Genomic DNA, 7,360 nt, shown 5'->3' with positions numbered 1-7,360 from the left:
TAATAACAAGGACCACCTTGTTAAGATGAAGACAAGCATTCTCTCTCTCTCTCTCTCTCTCTCTCTCTCTCTCTCTCTCTCTCTCTCTCTCTCTCTCTCTCTCACGCACACACACACACATTCATGCACATAGTTTTCTGAAGAACTGTTTTTTGGTAGGTTTTTGCTTTGAGTATTTACCATTATCATTACTTATTTTTATTCTATTATTAAATATCCAGACACCAGAAACCAAATCGGGTCACGTCTACGCCTTGCTTTGGCTGGAAATAGCGAAATAGCGCCGAGGTATTTGGAGTAGCCAAAAGATTTCGCGGGATTTTTGAGGGCGTGTTAGGCGACCTCCCGGCAAGAGTGTCTGGCAACATTGCCCCTCAGTAGTGATCAAAAGATGGTAGAGTTAACACCGTAGGTGTGTGTTTGCCCAGGATTTCCTTTATCTTATCGTTGCTCGCTTCCTGTAGCGTCAGGTAACTATATTAGTGTCTTTTTAGCTGTTGTGGGATGACGGTGTGACGTCGCTTTTCGCCAGGGAACGCGAAATAACTGCGGTAATGACATCAAGGATATTGACATTATCAGCTGGTCGACACCTATAATACTGGTTTCGCTCCTATGTTTTCGTAATGCTGGGGATTTTCGGTGGTTGGGCACATCGGGTATTCATTGCTAGGTGCCCCTCATTTATTTCAGGAATGCCCGTGTGAAGTAAATAGATGGGCTAGGCACGATTGTGTCTGTATTGGACAATAGCCAAACCCTGTCCGTTCCTGTGTATGCTTCGTAACTAAATTTGACAACGAGATAACCGTTTTTGTTGTGTTGTTTTTCGTATTTTATTTGTGATTTCAGTTCATACGGAAATACCCGATTGTGAGTGATGGTGATGTGCTGTTCGGAAGTCGGTTTCGGTAGGCGGTTTCCAAGACGTTCGAGCATTAGGCTTAACCCCCGTCAAGTCCAATTGATTACTTTTCATTTGTTTGTGTCCCTTGTTGTGTTTTGACGCAAGGAACCACCTAGGTTTAGGGAAGTCGATGGAGCCCGTGTGATTTTTCTTTGTATCTTATTCCCTTGCGTATTAATTCAGGCTTATGTTCAGCCTTCTAAGATCTGAGCATCATTAGAAGTAGCCCAGGATTCTCGTAGCTCAGGTATGGAGATTAGCCTACAAGTTCTGTTTTGGTAAATTAGCCAGAATGGTTAGTTTATTTTTTTTATTTTGCTAAGTAATGAATTTTATGCTATACAGTTTTTAGGATCGGTATCTGGGTGTGCTGGTTAGCTTATTCTTTTACATTAGGATAGGGCAAGGTACTTGGTTTAATAAATATGGCTGCATTTACTGCTTGGAATGAATTTACTTTTCATAATTATTGCTTAGGTTAGGCAACCAATGGTAAGGTCAAGTTAGGTGTTGCACTGGTGATGAACCATAAAATGAGCCAAGTGGTCAAACGTACATGCTTTACGACCAAAACCGTCGGTTAACGACAAACACTTCCTTTCTCATGTCTAATGTACTTGTATGTTTACAGTAGGATACCTGACTCTAAAAAGGTAATTTTTTGTAATATGGTTTTTTAATCCAGTATCTATGGCTATTGGAAGGATTAGGTGAGGCCCCTCGCATTCTCTAAAATGATACTGGGTGTCTGTGAAAATATTTAAAATGTTCTGCCATGATTTATGAAAGTATGTTATGGAAGATTTGCCTTTGAAGTAGGCTTATGGTGGCTAGGAGGCATATGAATAATGTTTAGTGAGTAATAGAGTGTGCAAGCATTTAACTGAATTTAATGCTTGTTATTAGTATTACTGTTGCTTGTGGCTAGAGGTTGAAGTTGGTTTATTAATGACTGAAACATGTCTGCACTTAGTAGCAAAGAAAATTAGAATCCTATTGCCCTTTTTGCTTATTCAGATAAAACTGATCCATTATTTTGTGCAAGGGATCTTGTGTTGAATTGAAGTCACTTTTACTGATGATCTTCTGCGTAAATATTCCCTGTATAATTAGGTATATTTCATCATCGTACCTGAGAAGCCTTTGTATTTTTAAACTTTTTTACTTACCTACTGAATGTTTAGGAGTACTATATAGACTATACCATGAATTCAAAAAAATGTTTAAATAATTGTGTAGCTTTATGTATGAATTGCTGATGGTACCAGTCAGCAGCATTCCATGGTTAAATGTTTTTGTCAGTAATTACTCATGTGTCAAACAAGTTTTCAAGAATATAATTTTGACAACTAAATTGTATTTGTTGATATGTAGCCTACATGAGGAAGGTTCTAAAAACTATCCTTTTATCTCGGCTTTGTCGCTTAGAAATTCGGTATAAAAGCTTTTCTTGTTCTTGTGGTAATTGTTACTTTACTTTATAGTTTGTTGGAATTTATTCATACTGGGTGCCAAATACAAGTGGCCTTCTCCGTCAAATATAAATGGCCTTCTCCACTGACTGTGTTGTAATACCTTAGAAAAGACGCTGCACCATATCATGTAAATTTCTTGCAACAAGATTGTAAGTTTTTACCATTTCCTGTTGACTGCCAGTCTCAGAAGATATGTGGATCTCTGGGAGTGAGCCACAGTGTTGAGGTGATACTTTACACAAACGTAACGTTGAGTTGGCATAAACTTGAGAAAAACTGCCTGTTAAGCTAGTCCTGATAGAGACCAATTGTGCTTTTATGCTTAACCTGTTTATCACACGGCTGAGCTTTAGAATCTGTGTGACATACGAGTAGTGTTTATTTTCAACAGAAATAATTAAACACCGTTTATGTGTGCCTTTTTGCATTGTTTCAGTAAATCCAAATGCAGTTTCTGGTTTGGTGTTGGGATACCTTTTGCAAAAATGCCTAGTAGTTTCATTGTTGTAAACATTTTGGTAGAACATAACTTGTGGGGAGTGACCTTCGTTAGGACAGGCAAGAGTGATACTGTGTTTTATGACGAAGTGAGGCAAGTGTAAAGAGTGGAACTAAATTATATTGCTATATTAATATTGAATTTTGCTGTTACCAGGCAATAATTTTTTACTTGATATTTTATTATAAAGTAACCAGATTGTCTTGGATCCATTTATTTTGTTTATTATGATCTTATTTTAGATATCATAAAATCATGCATTAGTACAGTATTTAAGTTTATTTTTTTGGAAAATATTTCGTAATTTTTACTGTATTTACTGTTAGAATCACAAATTTACTCAAAGTGCAGTGTTTATCCATCTAGAAGTTTTTGAATTTTGGTCATGTATATCAGTCTTAGCATACATACAGTACTCTGCTTCGGTTAACTAATGACCACTGGGTAATTAGATAACCAAGTGTCAAATGTCTTTATATTCAGGTGTTTGCGATAATCTGTCAATGTATGTGGCCTATGTTTACATGAAAGATGGTACTGTACTATGTTACAACATGATTCTTTAATATAGTATAACTTGTGAGTTCCTACACCCGTCACTACCTTTTACATTACTGTGGCCTTTTAAGTTATTTGACAGATATGTATTTCGCTGTGTTGTTGTTTTGCCCTGTTTCTTAGTTTATTGATTTGGACGTTTAGATGAACAAACACATCATACCTCTTATTAAATAAGGTTTAGAAAATAATTTATAGCATAATTATAAGAATGGTTTTTTCATAAATTTTTTATATAGTCTGTTGTAGCATAGTGCAATTGAATACTGCATATACAGTATATAACAGTTCTAATTTGGCCAAGTATACATTAAAATTACTAGATATTTGCCATAGGCTATCTATGGTTTATATACAAGATCTGGCAAATGTAGGAATGAGGAATTTAGAGTTTGCTAACTTATTAGCACTCACTTTGTGTCATTAGTTAACTTTATACAAAATGTGTCCTGCTCCAAATGTTTAGTCCTTATTTTTTTTGTTCAATAATCTTCATTCCACTAGCTTTTTCTAATTAAAAGCCCAAGAGCGAATTGCAGTTTCAGTTTGTTACATATCAGGCAGTTTGAATATTATGGTAAAATTAAGTGATGTACTTGTATTTATCTGTGGATGTCAGTGATTTGCTGTTTAGTTTCTGTTCACCTTGACAAAGAATGTAAAAAATAGTTGTGCTGGGAACTTTTATGTAGTGATATAAGATTATCCTCACCACCAGCAGGTCATTGATTAGGAGGAACCAAGAGGATTCAGCCCCTTCAGAGAGTATTGATCAGGCCTTTATAGATTTTTCTGAAGGTTGTATCGCTGTTTTTGTGTTATGCAGCCATGTTAGAGGGCAGGAGTCATCCTATTTGTATATCAGACTTGTTAGTTTTAAGTATTTTTGGTTAGTTATTCTGCATGGTTAACAGATTCCCAGATGGTTGTTCATTGCCATTACCTTTGTAATGACTTGCCAAGACTATACTTTTTATTATTATTATTATTATTATTGATTACACTTTTAGTTGTTGAAGTGAAGCCAACTGGAATTGTACATTTGTATTTCACTAGGTGATCATAGTTGGGCCAATTAAAGGGGAAATCAATGAAGAATCAATGAAGTACCTGAATATTTTCATGGAGAAAATTCTGATTTGAAGGCATTTACCCAAATATTCATCTGTGAACTGTTTGGTATTTAAATGTCAGTGTTTTTTTAGAATGGAGACTATCAGCAAGCCTAACCTAAGCTAAGCAAAAAATAAAGTACACACCTCAAAAGTGTTTAATTAAGTACCAACTTATAGTACTTTAGTTATAACACTTTGTAGTACTTTTGTTACTTTTAACACTTTTGGTTATTGGGACTTTATATAAAGATATGGTTATTTCTTTAATTTACTTGAATTTTTTTCAAGATAAGTGTAATGCACCCAAGGTACTTTGTATTTTTAAGATTAAGAAATGAATATTCAAACATTTTCTTGTCCAGTTTTTATTTAACTTGTATTTTTACATGCAACTGAAAGAAACATGCATACTAGTGTCATTTGTCAGTGTGACATCAATACAGGAATATAAAGATGTAAACGAAGCAGGTGACAGCTTTTTATGAGCAAGATGCTAGTTCATCTGGTATCTTAGAAATTATATATGAATCCATTTATTATTAGTTGTTACTGGATAAAGATCTCATCTCAAGAATTTTAATCTGATATGAGTAATCAATTAAAAGACAACAACCCTGTTGTGAGATAATTTTCATAACATTCCAGCACCATATTATTACCAGTATATTACTAATTAGGTTTGGAATTCATGAAAGCCAGTTTAGGTCTAATTCCAGCTCTGAGGACATCCTCCCATTCAGTTTGTTGGGTTGTACCGTGCCATAAGGTAGATTTTATGTAAGATTCTTACTTTGAATTGATGTGGATGAGACTGCAGAGATTGGGTGGGTCTCTTTCAATAGTGCAGCATTCGTAAATGTATGAATGACAGAGAACAGTGCTGCATATTTTATTTGTCATTTGCATACCTCTCTTTCTTGAGTACTATCCTTTTGTAATCACAGCATCCTGTGCTCTCATTATGATTGTACTCCAATAGTCAGTTGATTATGGTACTTTTATATCCACAGAGTAAATCATGCCTTTATCCATCTGTATGGTACTATGTATTTGTAGCCATGTACAGTATGCATACTATTTGTATGGAACTTGTTAGTAACTATTTCTTTCATACACTTATATTCGTTTTTAAATCTTATGTGTTATCAGTTTTAAAACCATGTGTTATTAATTTTTAAATTAATTGTGTTATTAGTTATAGCATAACTATTATTATTATTCAGTAGATGAAGCTTATTCATATGGAACAAGCCCACAGGGGCCATTGACTTGAAATTCAAGTTTCAAAGAGAATAGTGTTCATTAGGAAGAAGTAAAGAGGAAGTAAAGGAAATACAAAAAGAAGAAGTCCCATTTAAAAAAAATAAATAAATTAATAGAGGTTACTGTAAATGTATTGTTTTAAACATTTAGGTGGAACCAAGCACCAACAGTACATACCCTAGGCTAGACCTGAAAATGCTTGGCAGACATTTGCAGATAAAAGACACCTCACACTGCCAGTGTGTCTGGTATTGGGTGACTTTAGTTCATTAGCATCGTAGGCATCCATTATTTTGTTCTATTATTATAGAATGGTTTCTGCATAAAGGATACTTCTACCCTTCAGTTTTTAGAATACAGTATTCATAAATGAAAAATTATTGGACTGGTGGATTTAAAAAAAACTACAAAATGCTGCTCTCACTCAGAGAGTTTTTTTTTTTTTTTTTTTTTTTTTTTTGAGGTTATGCTATAGTGAAATGATTAGTACATAGGCTACATACTTTTAAACTTTCATTCTGACATATTCAGAATTACTCAGTACCAAATTGCAGAGTAGATTAGTGTAAGCTTTAGAAATATAATGTCATACCGAGTGTCTGTTTACAATAATTGTTTAAAACACTTTGATGTATTAATCTTTTAAACCAAGTTTTTTGTAAGAAATATTACACCTGCAGATTAAACTTAGGGTCCCATGGCAATACAGTATATCACAATATGTTAGCTGTTAGTTGTAGATGAGAGTTTGCATCTTCCAACATGTTGAATGTAATTTTTTATTCTTGATTCATTTCTTGACCGATAATCTAATATTTTAGTGTTTTACCTTTGAATTTCTGTAGATGAAGAGCCCTTGTGCCACTGATATGTAAGTTACATTTTACTTGCCTCCTCTAGTTCATGCAACAAAGATTTATGTAGACTAAAGTTTGTATCAGCTGCTTCCTTGAATTATTATGCTTAGTTTACTTAAAAATGTCTTGAGAAGTATTGTGTAAAAACATTACTGTGCAAGTTTAAAGTGTTTTTATTGATTTCAATGAGTCATACAATTTTGTAGCCTTTATGCATCCCCAGATTAATTTATGGCCACTATTTTGTTTGAAAGATGTACCTGTACTTCATATGCCCTTGGACTGGAAATTGTAAACTTTAGTGAAATTCTTGGAGATTACCAGCAACAAATTAGATTAGCTTGCATGATTTTGTTTGTGTAAGTAACTCTTTCTCTTTTTCATCTTTTGTCTTTTAAGCATTAAGAAAATATTTGTTTATGAGGTCAAATTTTAATATAATTCAATATCATGAGAAAGATTCAAAACCTGGTAATAGGAGAAAACATAAATAGTATAAACCAGTGCAAAATATTTGGGGAGTTGTACAGCAAAACTTTAAGAAAAATTATAGGTCTGGGGAAGGGGGTGGGTGAATATTGTCTAGTAACTAGAGCAGTATGTAGAAGACCAATAGGGTATTAAGAGTTAGATACTATACCATAATCTGTATAAGCAAGTAGCTTATTGTATAGAAAGATGGAAAT

The 7,360-nt window shown here is 34.0% G+C and overlaps 1 protein-coding gene across 13 annotated transcripts in view; it reads left to right on the top strand.

Annotated features, from left to right (window-relative positions):
• The first annotated feature begins 324 nt into the window (after positions 1 to 324).
• Slmap (Sarcolemma associated protein) overlaps positions 325 to 7,360 on the top strand; it is a 93,111-nt gene continuing 86,075 nt past the window's right edge. For 3 of the 13 annotated variants that reach the window (XR_010849904.1, XM_067085817.1, XM_067085812.1), the window contains exon 1: positions 380 to 412. The gene's annotated coding sequence lies outside the window, so the exon portion shown is untranslated. Of the gene's footprint in view, positions 552 to 7,360 lie in introns of all 13 variants that reach the window. The other 10 variants (XR_010849906.1, XM_067085818.1, XM_067085816.1 and 7 more) reach the window with 5 other exon arrangements.

Source organism: Macrobrachium rosenbergii, chromosome 42 (genome assembly GCF_040412425.1).
Source record: "Macrobrachium rosenbergii isolate ZJJX-2024 chromosome 42, ASM4041242v1, whole genome shotgun sequence".
NCBI lineage: Eukaryota > Metazoa > Arthropoda > Malacostraca > Decapoda > Palaemonidae > Macrobrachium > Macrobrachium rosenbergii.
This window is presented reverse-complemented; position numbering and strand designations above follow the sequence as displayed.